Genomic DNA, 20,046 nt, shown 5'->3' with positions numbered 1-20,046 from the left:
TGACCACAAATGTTAAGCAAAACCTGGAAGAGTAATGAATCAGAATTTCGAGGAGGTTTGAAACCCATCCAGTGCCCGATTTCTTCATTGCTGAATGCCACAATGAAAAGCCCACCTGACCACCTCTGACTGGGCCACTAATGACTGGCTGTGAAAATAAACCAGCAGCATCGGCGGGCCCTGGATGGAAGTTAATAGCTTAATGGCTTCCGTGTGCGTGGCTGCGGAAATGCTAACGTAATTAGTGGGCGCTAGTGGAGGCGCAGTAATCTCATCGAAAGGGAGGCCACAGGATGTGTGTGTGTAGAGGACTATGAGAGTGTGTGTGTGTGTGTGTGTGTGTGTGTGTGTGTGTGTGTGTGTGTGTGCGTGTGTGTGTGTGTGTAAAGGGGGGGGGGGGGGGGGGGGGGCAGTGGTGGCGAAACACAGGAAATGCACAGCAGCAAAAACAGGAAGAGAAAGGGAATAAATACAAGGTGCCCCCCTACTCCCGCTCGCTGGCTGGGGATTGAGAGAATGTTGAACCAAAGTAAATAAAAGCAGTTCCTTGTTTATTTAGGAAAACTTTCTCTTTACTTCTGCCACACACACACACACACACACCTTACCATGCATGCACAGGGCCACGGAGTATGGTACTGGTTCTAGTATTGCTCAGAGATGAGCAAACATTTGAAGACTGGTGAGGCATTAAAAGCTTGGAAAAGGAGGGCTGGGAAGGTTCACTTGGAGCCTCCATTAGTGCAGCACAGATGGCCTCACGCGAGCCCCACAGAGGCATCAGGGCGGAGATCAGAGCCTAGCGCGCAGAGACGCCCGGACATCTGCCAGGCGCCGTCATATGGGCCGTGCTCAGCTCGGGCTGCCTGGCACGTGGAGAACGCGCCACGCCGGCGGGGCGCTGCGGCGATTGATTCCCGACTTACAGATGGAATCTTCCAGGTCCTCGGGAGCACCAAGATAAAGATCTGCCACTGTACTGAGCGGAGCCTCTCGAGGGCTGTGGGTTTACAGTGCAACCAAAACAAACATGGCAGATTAACGAGGTGGAGTCTGCTCGTATTGTTTTTCTATTATTGCTATTTGTTTATATGAAACATAAACAGCCTCATATCAAAAGCTGATCTTGTCCTGCTCCAACCCAGGCTATGACTACGCAAAACATCTCAGTATGTAGCACGCAAGAAAGAGGTAAAGTGAACTGCATTCACACTGCGCTCCACTGGCTGTGCCACCATTTTATAGTTCTTAGTGAAGCTTATATTACTGCAATTATTTGTGGCATGAGAACATAACAGAACACACTGCAGGCTCACATTTGAAAAACATCACTAGCACACAGGAGTCTGAGAGGAGGAATCTGTGGCTATATTGCACATGTGAGTGGTGGTGGTACTGCTGCACCGATGGCTTGTCTGGCTAAAACATAAAATGGCTTCGGCAAGCGCATGAGTCATCTGAGGCTGCTGAGGAGGAGTGAGAGGAATCTGGTGCGCACACACACACACAAATATACTACAATAATGTGACACAATAACACTCCTTTGCTAAGTAACCCCTAACCTTGCTCACACCTATGGACGGAGCCAGGCCTACGTAAGCATTTGCATCAGACAGGCACAGAAGGGAAGTGACTCACGCGGTCACATTCACCCTCTCAGTTTGGGTCCTCTCATCAGCCCTTCAGTGAGCTGATGGGATTTCAGACTCCCTGCTGCCTCAACAATGAGCTCGCTGATGGACCTCAATGCCTCAGTGAGCCCTGTGTTACAGTGAGACAGTCCAAAGGAGAGGGAGGGAGGGAGAGAGAGAGAGAGAGAGAAAGAGAGAGAGAGAGAGAGAGATAGAGCGAGAGGGGAAGGGTGGGAAAGCGATAGCAAGGAAGGGGGAGAGCAAAGGAAAAGAGGAGAAGAAAGAAAGTAGAGTTTTTTGTACAACCTTCTATATACTCCAGTTGAGATGGAAGGAAATGCTTGAAATAAAAGCACATGTCAGGAAAACAACATTTGGCAGAAATGTTCCATAATGGCCACCAGGTACCATTACAGTGTTTCTATGTGTATGCATATGTGTGTATTTGTGTGTATATGGGTGTGCTTGATTACATATTCTGGACGTTCGTTTGTGTGTGTTGGCACACCCTGCCTTGTCCAGGTGGCTATGCCCGGAGTGATGCTCACACTTCCCCTTTCCCCTCCCCCACACCTTAAACACACACACACACACACACACACACACACACACACACACACACACGTATAGTGTGGATGGATGCACTCTATAAAAACACAAACTCATATTCCCCTACAGCCAGTGACGAGCACACTGGTGAAAGTGGGTCACTGGGAGAGCAAGCCAGCTCTGCGGATCGGGAAGACAATGCGCCGCCACGGAACACGGAGACAAAAGGTGCTCCGGATTACAGCAACATGCGGGACTGGACATGGAGGGGGGAGAGAGAGAGCCCTTAGCATCGGTCATTTACAGCACCGTGTGCTTCGCTCTCTTTATCTCCATCCCTAGCGCTTCGCACGACTCCACCCTCTCCACCCTCTCCACCATACGGTGCCCTGTCTCCTAAAATGTTCTGCGTTCCCATCCACGCTGTCTGTTTTCCCCCATCCCCCCTTTCCTACCTCTCCGTCTGGGTTAGAGGATCGGAGGAGGTCTGTTAAGGAGGGCTTTTATCCAGGGATTACATCCCAACTGTACAGGGATCGGACTGGACCAGGCGCTTAATCTGCTCCTTCATTTATCATTCTTACACCAAAGCAGGAGGAAGCCCTTGACCTCCATATTGTTTTTGATGTCAAATAGTCCTGTACTGGGTTCTCTCTGGTTACAGACTCAAGAGGCTCACTTGCTTACATCTGCAGATGTCATTTCAAAGCAAAATGATTGCTGCAAATAATCTGAAATCAATTCAACATTACATATCACTTTACCTATCCAGCATTAATAGATAATATTAAGATCAAATTAATAGATCATATTAATGTATGTGGTAAATGAGCCACCACTAGCACTGGTGAAACTCCACTCTACAGACATGGGCTCTCTGAGTTGTCTTGCCGTCTGGGAGGGATAACTAAGAAATCAAAAAGGTCTTAAATAAATGTAGTTCAATGCTTGCCTGACAGTTTGCTTGGATCAGGATGACCACCACGGATTAAGCCTTTCCTTATCCAGTCAATCTAGCATGAAACATGCCATCCAGCCATTATCACAGTGTAAGACAGAAAACAGAAAACAGAGAGAATCTCTCCCTGAACACAGATGAAGATGAAACACTTCAGGTTACTATTATGCAACAGAACACGTGAAATACACGTACACATACACACAAACGCAATATGCAGTCATAAAAAATACATCTAGCAACACAGAAAAAAGTAGTTACACAACATTATGAATGCTACACTACAGTAAGTACACATATTCACACACACGCACTCAGAGACGCAGAATAGAGGAAGCATTCACTAATCTCCCTTGCTGTCTGATGCATATGTATCGCAGGCTCAAGTTGGCATGGCAGATTTACTTAGCTGGGGATTAATGTTTAGCCATCAGTTCAGCCTGAGGGAGTGGAGTGGGGATATTAAGCCCAGAAAGAAATGGCAGCCTGAAGCATCCGTCTTGCTTTAGAGGGTCCTGTTCTCACACACTCACCCCAAAATGTGTCCCCCAGCCACACAGTAATGACCAGTGTTTATGGCTGCAGGATATGAGCCGCTGGTCAAGAGTCAGGATGAGTGATCGCCCTCCTTATTTACTGGAGCTGTTTAGGCTGGTTAAACATGCACCTACTCAAGCACACACAGAGATGACAAATCAGCTACATCTGCAGGACTCAATATTCACACTCAATATCCACCACATTTCTCCAACAGAAAAAAAAAAAATCTAAGAAATATGAGCGTATCGGTGTGGAGTGCTAGCTCTTTTCAAAGGTTAAATACATCACCTGAGAGACACTATTTGTACACTAATGCAGCGCCATGGCAGAATTATGACAGCAACAAAGCATTAGCTATGAGACACAGGCCGTTTCCACTTAGACAGTGACTTTCTCTGTTGTCAGCAGGGGCTGGCACGTAGGCCTACGAGCGCTCTGTCCAGAGGGAGAAGCAGCCTGACATAACTGTTCAATTATGCTGTGAGAAGGGGAAGCTTGTTCTTCCTCCATGGCGTGTGGTCTTAATGAAAAACAAATTCATTTAGTTCCCTGGCCTCTTCAGCATTACTGAGCTTTGCCAAAGACACCAGAGTCTCTGGGCCCGGCCTGTCACCTGGGTGTATCGATCCAGCAATCCATGCTGGCTTGTCTGACGGGAGACCCATGGCTTTTTGAAAGCTCTGAATGTCTTTGCTGTAGACTAAAGGACAAGCAAAGCACAGATCAGAGCAGCACATGGTCTCTGTGGAGTGGTGTGGGCTGCACAGGGATGCAGAGCATCAAACAGCACATTTATCTAGCAGCACTGGAGCCTTTTATTAGTGTCTTCTGAAGGCTTGAGAGACTTGCCTGGAACTGGGCATGTGAATTCATTGGAACTTCAGTCGGTTTATACGTAGATCATGTTGCTAAACCAATTTTATTCTAAGAACTGTACCTCTACAATTTACACTTTGGTTGGATCTATTTGACAAACTCAAACTACTTTAGAACATATTCTTTAGACTTCATTCTCCTCACAATGATGTGATTCATTCCCAAGAAAAACAATTTGGCCATTGTCTCTCTCACACAGCCATTCTAATACCAGGCTACGCAATTAGCCCTTTCCGATCAGTACAAAACAGGGGGATGGAGGCTGTGGATGCGTCAGCGCTGAACTCACAAAGATGACTCACACGTGACATCATCCTTTCACAGACCCTCAACACCAGCGCCACGTAAAACCACTGGTCAGCAAGCTCATGTCTGGGTACATTAGTCTCCAACTGAAGTTGGTTCCTTAAGTCACCAATAGTGTATGATAGAGAGATGGAGAGAGAGAGGGTGCAAGAGAGATGGAGAGAGAGAGAGAGAGAGAGAGAGAGAGAGAGAGAGAGAGAGTGCAAGAGAGATGGAGAGAGAGAGAGAGGCAAAGTTATGTGAAGGATATGAAAAGATGCACATCAGCAAAAGCCAGGAGATTGGGTCTGAGCATTTTCTGGGAGCAATTATAGAGAGATCAGTAATGTGATGACTTCCATAGAGGCATGGCCCTGTGGTCCGCCCTTACAGCATGAAGCAGTCAGAAAGAAATGGCCATAGAGCAATGCCGTCCAGCCCCCCCATCCCCACATACACAGAATGCTTATATAATCCATCCTTTGGGACACCACTTTAACTGACTCAAAACACACCACCAAGGTTTAGAGTTCATTGAAATAGGAAGACAGATGGTTTGCTATGATGTTTGGAGATAAATATTTGGAAGTGCACTATAGATTCTGTACTGTGTGGAATTTGCTGTATTTACTTCCAAAACTCCCATTTGATTATGCGAGACACACATGGTGTCGATAGGCATCTAGTCTAGACACATATGTGGTGCTAGTGGTGTAGTAGCCCTTAGTTGGCACCGCGCCAGCTTTCCCATTCTGCCCATTTATCACTCATGGTGCTAAACCCTATTTGGAAAAGGTGGAGCTCACTTTGTAACTTGGCATGAACTTGCCATGGTAAGGACAGAGCTGATGCAGTATACCAAATAAAATGAGATTCTATATATAAATCAACATTCTACATCATTACAAAATCATTTTGCACACTGACGAAACAGATCAGCTATACAAAACACTGACACAAAGTTATAGAAACAGAACCTGGAATTACAGATGGAAAAAATAACATTTATCTGCTTCCCTGAGGAAATAACCATCAATATGAATACCATTTGATATAAAATGCAAATATCTATTATCCAACTCCCAGGGCACTCCCGGTCCTCTTCCTAATGAGTACACACTCGTGGTGTTGTGTGCGTATTGTGCACCAAACTCCAGTGACCACGCTAATGGCTCGCTGAGCAGACGGCTGATTTGAAATGGGGATGCTAATGTGGAGCCAATTTCATGGGCCAGGTGAACGTTCATAGAGTGAGGTGCTGCACAGCAGAGTGCATGGGGAGAATGCCTGAGCTAATGGTGCTGCATGAATACATTAGAGCAAAATGATGAATATTTCTATGGATTCTGAATCTCTGAAGATCTAATCTACTTTTAACTCAGCACACAGTGGCTCAATAAACTCATTTATTATTTATTTAATCACCTATTTAGCGGAGTTAATTAGGACAAGCATAGCCCTGGCTATTTTCAACTCTGAGTGTGTCTGAGGCAGGTGTCACAATGGACTTGGCAGCAGTCTATCAACTGATTAAAACAACACATCAATGTAGACTTGGAGTCCAAACAGCTAGAGTATGCTCTGTTAATTTGGAGTCCAAACAGCTAGAGTATGCTCTGTTAATTTGGAGTCCAGACAGCTAGAGTATGCTCTGTGAATATGCAGCCAAGCATCCAAATGCAGCATTTGGTTTTTCTGTTTATCCCAGATTATGCAGACACAGTGGAGTCAGAGAAGGGAAGAGAAATCCAACATCTCATTTATATTGATGACACTAATGATGCACTGCTTATGATGATGATAAATAAAATAAGTAAGTACCCCCCCCAAGCCCCCCCCCACCCCGACCAACACCGCAACCATACACACACATAAACAGGAGCTGGAATAGCCTCTCCATTGACTGTGGTCAGGAATAGTGTCCATCTCAAGGCTGAAATAATAGAGGGCCGTATGGGACAAGGACATGGAAGTGCTTTCCCTGCAGCTACGGCCACAGACCCACACAGTCTCCACTCCTCTCCTCTACTCCCTTATGCCAAGGGCCCAGATGGCTTGCCAAGGCAACAGCCAATCAAACTAATGGCTCTGCCCCAGACAATACAGTATGTACAGAAAAAGCTTAATTGCTACTAAAATAAATACCACTTTGTATTAGGACTGTTAATCAATATACATTAACAATACACGGTCAATCACATGATGCTATTTTAAAAACATTCAAGGTCTCTTTGGGACACAGTGAGTGACTGTGTGTGTGTGTGTGTGTGTGTGTGTGTGCGTGCGTGCGTGTGTGTGTTTGTGTGTAAATGTTTGAATTTAGTATAGTAGCCCCTAATCCAACATCCAAATATGTCAATAGCTCTTAGAGTGCCATTACAGTGAATGAGCATTCCTTGATTATATAAAAAAAAATATCTTTCCATCTGCCTGTCTGTTTCTGTCTCTCTCTCCTTCTGTATGATTCACCCTCTCTCTATCTTCCATGCTCTGTCAGTCTGTGTGAATGTTTTTGTTTGTTTCTCTGTCCGTATTCCCTGCCAGACTAGATAGTGAGGAGATGGGTGTGTGGATTCCTGTGGAACAGCAGCCACAGCCCCATGCCTTTAATCTCCCCTAAACACCCCAGACTGCAATCACCCTGACTGGGGCGGCAAAAGGGTGGCACCGCCAGCGTGCGGCCATTAAGCGTTACGGCTGGAATCCGGAGGGGCTCCTTGCGGGCGCAGCAGATTCCGCGCTTCGACCACAGGCCACAGAAGATGCTGATTGGGCGTTTTTGGCGAGGGAGGAGATGAGCCTGGTCAGTTCCCTCGTCTAGAACACGGCGCTTGGGTTGTATATAGCGTCACTAATTGCAGCCACACCCTGTGTCAGTTAAAGGGTAAGTGAAAGCTGTTATTAAATGACTACGCTGGGCTGAGCAGAATGCTTCACCAGAAATGAGGAAACCTAACACAGACGTCAGCTTAAAGCGCCTGGTTTCCTCTTGCCATGGCCCTACAGCATGACTCCTCCAAAAGAAACACTCACAAAACAACCCAACTGAAGCAAAAATACAGGCATGACTAAAACCCACCATATTGTCAGCAAGCCCTATCGTGGCTGTAGAGGACTCATGTATTTGCCCTCTAAAAGGTAAAGAGCACCAGAGGGACGCGGTGTGACCTGAAGAGGTCCAGCACGCCGTTTTCCATCCCAAAAAGGGCTCCAGCCGCCTGCGGGCCCAGCTCCTCTCCGCACGGAACCCTTCCTGCCGCTCACTGAGCCACGTCCTGTCAGGAGATCGGCTCATGGCATTTCAGTGAGGCCAAACAATGTCAATGGGACAGAGGGAGCTCAACACGCCACGGAGAACACGAGAGCTGCTCATCAGTTTTCCTGTTTGAAGAGTGCAAGATGTAGTTCTTAGTTTTCAGACCTAACCTAATGATAAAACGTTAAACTTTGAAAATACCTGGTTCTTCATGTCATGAGTTTGTTTTCATATTGATGTCCAGGAAATTTAATAAAAAGCAATGCAATAACTAAAACAGTAGATCAAATATGCAGAAGATGTATGACCACAACTATTAAAAAAATAAGGTTGTAAATCATGCCTTCATTATACCAAGTCAAGAAATGTTTTTGTTATTGATAGCCATGACTGGATATTGCACTCTTAAAACCACATTATGGCCTTGTGTTGGAGACATTGCATGTGAATGTGAGTAAGCAAACTGATTTCCACCCCACTAATGACAGAATGGAAATGTTGAAGGAATATAGAAGTTAGAAATAAATATAATGAGATTACACATTACCTTTAAGTAACAACCACCTAATGGTATGTTTGGGGGGAACCAACCTGTGAATAATATCTGAGGAGAAGAGCAAATTTGTTCAGAGATTGGCTTTTACAGGGTTGTAGCCTATCATCATTAAAAGTCAGCAAGCATTTCCTCACAAGTCTCTCTCTCTCTCTCTCTCTCTCTCTCTCTCTCTCTCTCTCTCTCTCTCTCTCAAAATCAATGAATTCTCTATGTTCTAGGGAGACGTGAGCTCTCTAATGAAATCCTATCTCGGCATGAGTCATCATCATGTGTCAAATAGGGACAAAGTGCGCAGGACAGAGTCTCTCCCAGGGCTGGTTATATGAGGAGCTGCTGATTCAGACCCCTCCTGCAGCTTCCACACCGCATTACACCTTCTGCGTTACAGCACTGGGGCCTCAATAACCATCTACCAAGCGCCCATAAAGACAGAAATGGCACTGGACGGTCCAGTCAGCCATTAAAGTGTCATACAGTGTAGTGAGGGACTCCCGAATGAAGGACAATAAAACCAAATGGCTTCCTTGTAACAGCCAAGACAAGACTACAACATGGCCACAAGGCTACATTTAAACATGGAAACGTTCAACTGTGACAAAATGCAAGCGACTGTGTGAGATATGAGGCTTGTGACCGGAGTGGATGAATGAGTAATGAGGTAGCACAGATGAGCTTGCTAAGCCTCTGGGCTAACAAGCTAACACGCTAACGGTCCCACTGAGGCTAAGAGTAAAGCCTCTCAACTCTATGATGTCTACCATTGGCGTAACTACAGAGCCCACAGCCAATGTAGATGAGTCACCGGCCTTCACATACGTTCACGGACACCAAGACACAGGGAGAACATGGCAGTGATTTCCTTCTTGCGCAGTCTTTCCGATGCTCCCTCCCTAAGCCTCTCACTTGCTAGTAAGCTCAGATCCCGCTCATATTCACACTCTGAATTCCTCTCTCAGCTCAGATCCCTCTCATATTCGCACTCTGAATTCCTCTCTCAGGTCACAGAAAATCAGTCAGACAGAATCAGTAGAGCCAGTTTCAATCCATCAGTCCTCTCTGTGATGCCACTGTTCATTTGCAAACTGCATTTACACAGGACCCTGTGAATCCTCTCTCTCTGTGTGTGTGTGTGTGTGTGTGTGTGTGTGTGTGTGTGTGTGTGTGTGTGTGTGTCATAAATAGATAGAGTAAGAATGAGTGTGTCTGATGATGATGACCGCTGGATTGTCTGGCTAAAAGATGTCCCCCATACAAGCGGAGAGGCTCTCCCAGAGATTCACGACACAAACATCCCAATAGAGCCAACTGTCATCACGCTGGAAATCTGGAATATGCCCCACACTCCATAAAACACTCCGGTGCACAAACAACCCAGCCATGAAAAAGGACACATCTACTCCCCACTGGGAACAAGTCAAAGAGTGGCAACATTTTGCTGCTTTCACTGCCATTCAAACCCTCAAAGAAGCTGGCAGCTGATTGACATGACAAATTAATATCCATGAGTAAATTGAGTCACTCACTCACACTCTCTCTCTCTCTCTCTCTCTGACACACACACAAACACACACACAGTCAGTTTCTATGTCCATTAACATTAACACACAAAGGCACTCATACACAGATACACACACATAGAAAAACACACTCACACAGGAAAAAAAACAACAGCTGGTCACTGAGAGGTGAGCTGAAGATTCCATAAATACTTTGGGAGGAGGCTGAATTAGTAATAGGGGGATTAATAAAACATAAACAAATGAAATCACCCATCCCCTGGGACCTCCCTCTCTTTCTCTTTTGGACAAACAGGAAGCAGCAGAGGTGTGTGTGTGTGTGTGTGTGTGTGTGTGTGTGAGTGAGTGAGTGAGTGGGAGAGAATAAATTCTCTGTGAAGAAAGGCTTAATCAGTGGTGTACATTGTGAGTGGGCGCTGGAGGAAGTCAATATTGGACTTTATGAGCAAATGGTCACTGTGAAGTCTCCTGCACCTCTGTGATTCCAGTCACTGAAGTTTGCACCATGCTGGCTGAGTACGATGACTGCATTTCAATCTGGCATAAATGTTACAAGACTACTGTACGCTCACCAGAGATGTCTCATCACAAAGCATTCTGGGAAACTGGAGGGCAACCAGTTCACATTCATAACTAGAGGATGTAGGTTTGGCACACAGCACAGAGCATCAGCAAAAGCATGGATGGCAAATTCAAGCAACTTTGAGGAATGAGGAATCAATATTTGGCTGCAGTTTATCTGTCCACCCCCCTCCACACCACTCTCCATGGGCCCAGACATGCCCTGGGTACTACTTTAACACTCAAACCCCCCCCCCCCCCAATGCTCATTACCTATGCCCTTGGAGCCGAGCTGCACCAATCACATCGGTGTAGATGATGACAGTGCTGCAACGTCGAAGTCCGGAGTCAGTTAGTAAACATTGGTCGTAGTGTTATCCAATTGTGTGCTGTGATATTTTCAAATGCATGATTGGTGCCACCCCTCGAGTTGGGCCAGTTTCATTACTGAAACCCAGACCCTTAAAGGAGAATTCCGGTGTGATACTGACCTAAAGTGTGTTGAAACATGATACCGAATGTGAACGTATGTCTCATAGCCCATCTCGGCTTGTCCCCTGCACTCCAAAATCTGGCGCTAGTTAGCCGATGCTACCAACAGCTTTTTCAATGGTGGTGCTTCGGCATCGGGCTAGCCATGCAAATAAATCACTGTTTTACACCATTTACGAGGCTCAATGTATCTCCACACTTCATTGGTAGACTTCCGAGGGCCCTGACATTTAAAACGAGACATTGAGAACTTTGAAAAAGCACTGGTAGTTTACTTACAAGACGATTTATGCAGACAGTATCTTCTTCTTGCGTTTGCAGCCATCTTGAATTTAGTCACGATAAGTCGAGCGACGAGTAAGAATGAACAGGTAAGATAAGGGATCAGATTCCAAAAATAATTCAGTGGAAATGCATGGATTCCAGTTTCTTCCAGTAGCAGCAACTGGAATCCATGCATTTCCACAGAATTATTTTTGGGAAATCTCAAAGGCATAATACTGTCGCGATCGAGGCGCCTGTCCCATAGGCCTACTCAAGTTTTTTTGGTGAATGCAGTAATCTTATTTGCTAGGTGAGGTAGGTGCTTGTCTTTGCCTTGTAACTGGACATTTAACTCAAATGTATCGCTAAGATACATCAAATATATTGCTAAGATAGGCCAGCTTCAACATGTGCTCTTCCTCCAAGAAGAGCACATGTATGAGCGTATGTAATACGTTTCATACACGTGTTTCAACACTGCATTTCGGTCGTTGCTTTTACCTTACGCATGCCAGTTATGTATCCACCAGCTGCCTGCCTGCAGCCTACTTCCAAAACTCCAAAGCTGCTTGCTGTCTGATTTGGTTCCAAGGACACAAGTTCAGTATATCAACAACACTCAATAACAGTTTATGTGATGTGTTCATCAATTAAATTTCCAACAATTTCACAACAGCTTGTTCTGGAGTAGGCTATTCAACTAGCCCGCTTGCTTACGACGAGACTCAGGCTGCGCAATCGGCACCCGCTTCTTTATTTGGGTTTTGGGTTGCCAGGTTTTAGCCTATGACAAAACGGTTGAAAATGAAACTAAGTGATTGTGTATGTGTAGGGTGTATTTCATACACAATCTGGCAACCTGAGAGATGTCAGACTAATAGAAAAAATGAATGGATCAATGATTTTAAAATGAAATTTGATGGCCATGCAAATTACGGGAGTTTTCCGGGAGAAATAACAAAACGGGAGGGTGCCGGGAGATGACCTTGAAATACGGGAGAAACCCGGGAAAAACGGGAGTGTTGACAGGTATGGTACAGCCTTTTGGTCAGCTACCATCTCTTCACAAAGTGCGGAGAATAGACGCGCTTTTACGGGCCGGGTTTTGATGAAATTCACCACTCACACAACAACGTTCAAAATCTCATGTAGGTCGGGACTAACTAAGCTGCCTTGACACGAGTGCTTCCCTGTGAATAACACGGTGCGTCCATTGCGCATCGGGTGCTACCTGGGCCCAGGCTACGGATTATTATTATTATTTTTTTGAAATCCTGTTTTTCACGTCAGTTCGCGCCCCACCTGGCATGTCTCCGCGACCCACAGTTTGAGAAACGCTGTTCTAAACAGATTCCAGGGGTCCCTCTAGTGAATCCTGATCTTTAGTTCCAGGTTACTTCCAGAACTGTTTAATTTAATTTAATTGGCTGCTTTCAAGTCTTTCTGAAGCTTTCTCCGAGTGGTCCTTGACTCTTGGAATTGACTATCCTTCTGACTCCCTGGTCAGAAATATTGCGAGGAGATCCTGTGCCCTGTGCCGGTTGATGATGCAGTGATGTTTCTTCCACTTGGAGATAATGGCTCCCATGCTGCTTACTGGAAGATTCTGAAGTTTTGAAATGCATCTGTAACCAGTTTCATTGATATGTTTTGCAACTGATACTCAATTGATAAGGTTGCAAAGGTCTTGAGAGAGCTTTTTGCTTTTATCCATCATGAAATGTTTCTTGTGTGACACCTTGGTAATGAAAAACCTTTTTATAGCCCATCAATATGTAAGCTACTAACCAAGCTTATATTAATTTGTGCAGATAGAAAGGATAACTACTCTCTAACTACTTACAGATTCCAGCTCGTTCCTTCCCTTTCCTTGCCTTAGTGCTTTTTCTTAGCGTGTTCAATACTTTTTCCCTGTGTTATTCCACTTCATTACACATGACTACTTATTGAGCTGTTTGGATTTTTTATGTGTGGATTACCAGAGTTATTACTAATGCCTGATGAAAATGTTGTGCCCCCTGTATTCCACTTTTCAAGGGCCCTCTCCTCCATTGCCCTATACTTCCCACTCCCCCCCCCCCCCCCCAGTTCGACGCCCTTTAATCTGCTGAACCTTCTGCTCGTTTCCAAATATAAAAAAAACTCTCTGCAACTCAACATTGGCCTGCCTGCCTCAGCTGCCTGTGAGGGGCTTTTCAGTTGTGCTGGATTACTGTTCACTGCAAAGCGACCCAAGGATCAGTGCAACTAACTTTGAAAATGAACTACTGCTCAAACTTAAAGGAGAACTCCGGTGATTTTTCACATAGATATCCATTTCTCAACATCCTTATCAGGCAAGTACCTCCACTCGGCGGCCATATTGCAACACTTTTTGGGCACTTATCGTGCATCTATTTCGGCAGAAATGCGTGTGCGTAAGGCTTCACGACACCAATCTTGCTCCAGCAGCGAGATCACAACAGATGATTGGCACGATGTCTTCACAGCACACCACATGATTGGCTCAATGTATTCACATGTCAACATTTTGCCGCGGAAGGGTTGTGATATGTGTAGACAACTGCGTTACAAACTAACCCCATACATTACTATACATCATTTTTTTTTTTTTTTTTTTAAAACGGCGACGAAATTGTGAATTTCCAGAGTGTGTTACTCCACACTAGGCAATCGACTCCTACGGACTTTCCCCTAAATATGCCACATAAAGACCTCGGGATACTTCAGTTTGGCTTTAGGACCCTCTACTCACTACCACGTAGCCTAAGTGTAATGTTGTTTGGAACTGTAGAAGAGGTATAAAAATAGCGTTTTGTAGCAGCGAAATAACATGCCCTGGTCACTTCCAGGCTAACGAGTTTTGACTAAAAACGGTAAAATCGAACTTTCTCAAAACACATCCAAATGACATGATTTGGGAGTACATACTCAACGTATGTACTCCCAATCATCCGTAAATTGATCTAAAGTGCATTTTACTCTGGATAATTCCTTTAAGCAATCACAAGGCAGAAATGCAAAGTCAAGTAATTTTAATGAAACTACAGTATCAATACAGCTAATGAAAATCAATACAGCTAATGAAAATCATTTCAGATCTTGTTAGTATGATCTTGTTTAGTATGGCAGATTCTGTCCTCATGCATCCGCACAGACAATCAAAATAACGAGCCATTTCCATCATCCAAAGTTTACTCTTGCCTGTATGTGGGTTTCAGATGTTTTTATACAGTCTTTAAGGCGTACTAGACCTGAATGTTTATTTTAACTTTTAAAAATATACAGTTGGTTTGCACGAGAGAGAGAGAGAGGGAAAACCAGTGCATGTGCAGTGTCTAATGGAAGATTCGATGTCAGATTTTGCTTTCAGCAAGAAAAGTGTAGCAAACCCATTGCCGATGATATAGATGCTTAAGGACATACATGGACATGTGTCTAGTGTTTATTGCCATCTGTAATATACTACAACTTGGTGGCAACCAAGTGCATTAAAAACACAACAGCAATGTGCCACACACAACTCTCTATTCGTCTATGAAATCTCATCTTGGTTGTCTTCAGTAATCATTGTTCACTCTGACAAAGGCCCCTTCACCCCGGACAATGAGGGCATCTTCTGATGGCACTTCACTGAGCAAGAGAGAGCGCCCAATCACAGTAAATCCACCATTCTCTTGGATGCTAATGGAATACTTCTTTCCCTTCACACACACAAACACAGTCCACACAAAAGGGCACACACATACATCATTTCCCCCAAACTCAAGTGAACCCATCAATATTAAAGGAATACTTTTAAACTCAAACCACTGGTATGGTACAATTTGGAACCACTACAGGACCACACACACACACACACACACACACACACACACACACACACACACACACACACACACACACACACACACACACACACACACACACACACACACACACACACACACACACACACACACACACACACACACACACACACACACACACACACATACACACACCCACGTTTCTGTCAGCATTCCCTTGCCATGTGTTCTGGTCTTCAGGCTTGAGTCAGGTCCAACAGTGCACTTGAAAGCACTCTTTTGGATGCCACTGAGAGGATTCCTACATACTGGGACAGTGAAGCCATTTCCTCCCCAGGCTGCCAAACTGCTCCGCTACTGTTGACTTAAGCACTCTGCATGATGCAGAGCGGCCCACCCTGTTAGGTGAGACCCTACAACCACGGCAGCCACACAGCATACCCAGTACAACCAGGGCAGCCTCTAAACTGAGGTGTAAGCCTTATGGTAATAGCTTATAATGAAAATCATGTCCTTATTCATCTTATAACAGCCCCAATCTGTCTTTCACCACATCCATTCACAAGACCAGCAGACAAGCCCTTGATCAGTAAGGGTGGTGGAACTGAATTTGCTGCTGGTGTAAAGCTGATGAAACTAGTGCAATATGAAACAAGTGCAACATGGAAGAGATGACATTCATTTACCTATTCATGTTCACCAGTTCATCACTTGATTATTAGCCAACAGTGTAGTACACACACTGTAATGATACAGACTATTAGCTACACACACACAGATCACCGCATGCCAATTCTCTCAGTAAACTAAAATGTTAACGTTTGTGCAGAACATTGCATAGGTGAACGCAAATGAGCAAACTTTTCAGATTAAGTAATGGCAGTGTTCACTGCAGCAATTACACCATGTGAAGAGATCAGCAGTGTGATTTGTAATTACAATAGTACCATGTAATCAAATCCTCAAGTGCAGTCACATTTCATTTGAATCTATGTACTGCTTACATGAGGTTTAGTTTCTTCAAATGCACAGAATTGTATTTCCTTTGGATTTACCAAAGCATTGTGCCATAATTCCCTCTATCTCTAGAAAGCTGATCTCCTTGCTGGCTGTATTCTTGGAAATGTATTCTCCATCTACACTCCTTCACTTCAGTGTGTGCAATGTTGCCCATGCTCAGACTTTAAGGCTAACAAGTTAGTACAACAAATTCTGCTTCCTGCAGCAATAGCTTCTGGGGTGGGGTATGGCTTGAAAGATCCTTAAACTATCCACAGGAAACTATCCACCACCGACTCCATTCAAAATAGCGTGTGTGTGTGTGTGTGTGTGTGTGTGTGTGTGTGTGTGTGTGTGTGTGTATTGTACGCCCCTCTCCTGGCAGCCAGTTGGTGATGTGCCATCCAGCCAGTCCACCCAACCCAGGAGGAAGTGAGTGAGTCAGCATGGTGGGTCCATCTGTAATACTGGCCATCTGAAACAGACCACTCACTTATGTTTGCACAGGCAAGCCACTTGAGCAGGTGCTCATGTACGATTAGCGAGTTAACTGTGCAAGAGATACTCAGGTGATGAGCTCCCGACACTCAATTACTGTTTAAAGGCCTGGCTTTGGAGTGAGTAGCTTTAAAGTTGTAAACATGAAGAAATACCCACACAACGTCATATATGCTCCCAGAGTGGTTAATTTAAGCTAATGTTTCGACTAGAGGTCTTCGTCACGTTAAAATGTTGTAGCTTAAATAAACTCTGGGAGCATATATGACAGTGTGTGGGTATTTCTTTATTTTTCCATATGTTGGCTCAGCCTTATACCCAGCACCTGTTTAATTTTTGTGAAATGTGCGTGCACTTTTATTCAATGATAACTTTAAATGATAGCTTTAAAGCATGTCATAATGTACCATTTGAATGTAAAGCTGTAGCATGCTACTGAGTCATGTCATAAACATAACATGTGTTTTTTTTTATCTTATTCTGTGATTTCATAAAATGTATGCTAAATATCCAAAAATTATAAAAAATAGGATCCTTAATTATTAAGTCCGTGTCCATTTTATACAGAATAACTAATGTACTTAGTGTTCTGTGCCTGAAACCCAATTGATAAGACTGATATGGCATTTGGCATGTTGGGAATAGCTACTTGTAGTAAAATGTATTCACACTGATCTACAACCCTTATGTGATCAAGTACATCAAATGGAGGAGAAGTCGCACAAGACGAAAGCCAGTATCATTTAGCATATATGCAAATATGTCCTACATAAACTGTGCACAGATGTGCTCACGTCAGGCAGGACGCATTAAACAGCTGGAGATGATGTGCCATATAGAGTGAGGCCACCACACACACACACACACACACACACACACACAAACCGAGAGAGAGAGAGAGACCAAGAAAACCCTGGTTTCATTACAGTAGAAACCTGGGTCAAAAAACCCAAGGTTCTAAAAATAATACTAGGTAGAGGAGCTGGCACAAACATTGGGCTAACATGTCCCTTCCAAATCCCAGATTAAGTCCCAATGGTAGGAGAAGAAAAGGGGAATAAAGAGCAAGGATCCTTTGCAGATTGATGAGGCCAACTGGCTGTCTGGCTCAATCAAAATGCACCCTCTTCCAAAGCATTTTTCTAGTTGATTTAACAGGTGCATTTCTCCGGTTTGTGATGAGGTATTATTGTACCTCATTTCTGTTGATTTGGCTTCTTTTTTGCACATTCTAGATTATTTGTCAAATACTGAAAGCAATCAATCAAGTTTGACATGTGTTTCATTATTAACGCACATCTATCCGCATGTTTGAAAGGCAGCCCATGGCCCCATGGCATGGTCAGTGATCATTCTGGCCTCAACAGAAAGTCAGCACATTGAACTGAGGCTGTCCTGTGCTAGCGTGCAGAAACAGCAGTAATCTATGAGATCTAGTCATAGCATGGCAGCAACATGGACTTCCTCCCTCTTCAAACCCTCACTAGATAAGGAAAGCATCCTCGGGAGGCAAAGCAGACACTAAGCCTGAGATTCAGCAACTGCTTACATCCCCCTAAAATAAAAAGCCATATGACATTTCAAGTCATACCAGCATATGCCAATCATTTGTGAATAATCACTGTATGGTGGACAACCTTCAGTGAAATAAAACTAGCACACACTGACTAACATGACTGCCTGACTAAATCACACTACATCAAACCTCAAGGTCAAAGACCTAGAGTTCAGCTTGGAGTGGACCAGAGGTTTCCCCTCAAGACTCCACTCTCTGTCTGCCTTCTCTCCCGAGTGCTACCGGTCACTACAGCGTGCTCCTTGGGAAGGGCTTAGAGTCCTATTTTACACCAGCTGATAATCCAGACACCACTGAGCACGTGGGTAAGCCAGCACGAGTCGTGTTCATGGAACCTTACCCCTGGGTCACGATCCTTTACGGCCCCCAGAAAGCCTGCTCTTGTTTACATAAAACGCCATCATCAACAGTAGTTATTAGCATTATCAGTACACACACACACACACACACACACACACACACACACACACACACACACACACACACAAATCAGAGCCACTTTTCTCCCCATAGGCACTCATTCAGAACATATCAGTATAGCAGAGTGTATTAGAATCATCATATGTAAGTGTTTGGCCTGACAGAAGTAAGTGGTTAGGAGGCATAAAGACAAGGCATTTTAAAAGCTCTTCTCTCTGCTAATGTGCAATAAAAAGTCGCGAGTGGATTGTGGTGTAATACGTCTCATATTGTTTTGTAATTCTGACACACATAAAACAAATGAGCACAGTGTCCAAATGACAGCTGACAGCTCACCCAAGCAGACAAATATGAATCCCATTGAAAAGAATACCAGTATGCAAAATGCATGGAAAACAAATACCTGTCAGAATCCCGCCATAACCTCATTCAGATTGTTGCATTAACCATTGGCAAGGTGTACATGTAAATCAAGCCAAATCCTGATATTAAGAATCAACACCAGGGCCAATCATTAACGCATGGTCCATTGTGCCGTTACAACAGTGCAAACAAATGTGACACAGGCCCAGCAAAAGAGAGAAAGATAAGATGGAGAAAGACTCCTTTCATAATGTCATGATTGGAATAAAGAACAGCAGTGCGTCACCTGGACACACACACACAAAAAGGTCTAAGTTCTTAGTCTTTGCCAAACACACACAGCCGGTCGGGCACTTAGTGTGTGTCAGTATTTGTAACGAGGTACAGCAGCCCTAATGAGAGCGTAGGGAAGCACATGGAGTAGGGGGAGAGCAGAGGGCGGGCAGACAGCAGACCAAATAGGCCTGAATAATGACATTACTCATGCTGCAATAGCAAGACATTTCACTTGCTGTGGCCTGGGTGCTCCTGCTTACTACACTGAGCAAGAGAAGGAGCTACATCCATCAAATGAAACGCCACAATCTCATAAAAAAAAATACACTGCAGCAATAACTAGCACATTTCGCTGATAAAAGCTTTTATGCTGCCCTTCATAAAAATAAAAAAATCAGGTGTTTGGGAGGCCAAGAACATATTTACACAAAGGCCAGAAATGCACTTGGATTCCCTGCCTGCACAAAGGATGTGTTACATAAAAGCCTGAGCCAGGAGTCACGCGTGTGAACGCAACCGAGCATCCATTTCCCCTCGCTGCTGAAACACCACTGACAGACCCATCCACAGGATATCACACACACACACGCATATACACACACATATACATACACACAGA

At 44.5% G+C, this 20,046-nt stretch overlaps 1 protein-coding gene across 4 annotated transcripts in view; it reads right to left on the bottom strand.

Moving 5' to 3' along the window:
* The window catches only part of sgip1a (SH3GL interacting endocytic adaptor 1a), a 71,408-nt gene that overhangs the window by 36,525 nt on the left and 14,837 nt on the right, over positions 1-20,046 (bottom strand). The gene's annotated exons all lie outside the window — the stretch shown is intronic.

The sequence above is a fragment of the Alosa sapidissima genome, chromosome 12 (genome assembly GCF_018492685.1).
Source record: "Alosa sapidissima isolate fAloSap1 chromosome 12, fAloSap1.pri, whole genome shotgun sequence".
Taxonomy (NCBI): Eukaryota; Metazoa; Chordata; class Actinopteri; order Clupeiformes; family Clupeidae; genus Alosa; species Alosa sapidissima.
This window is presented reverse-complemented; position numbering and strand designations above follow the sequence as displayed.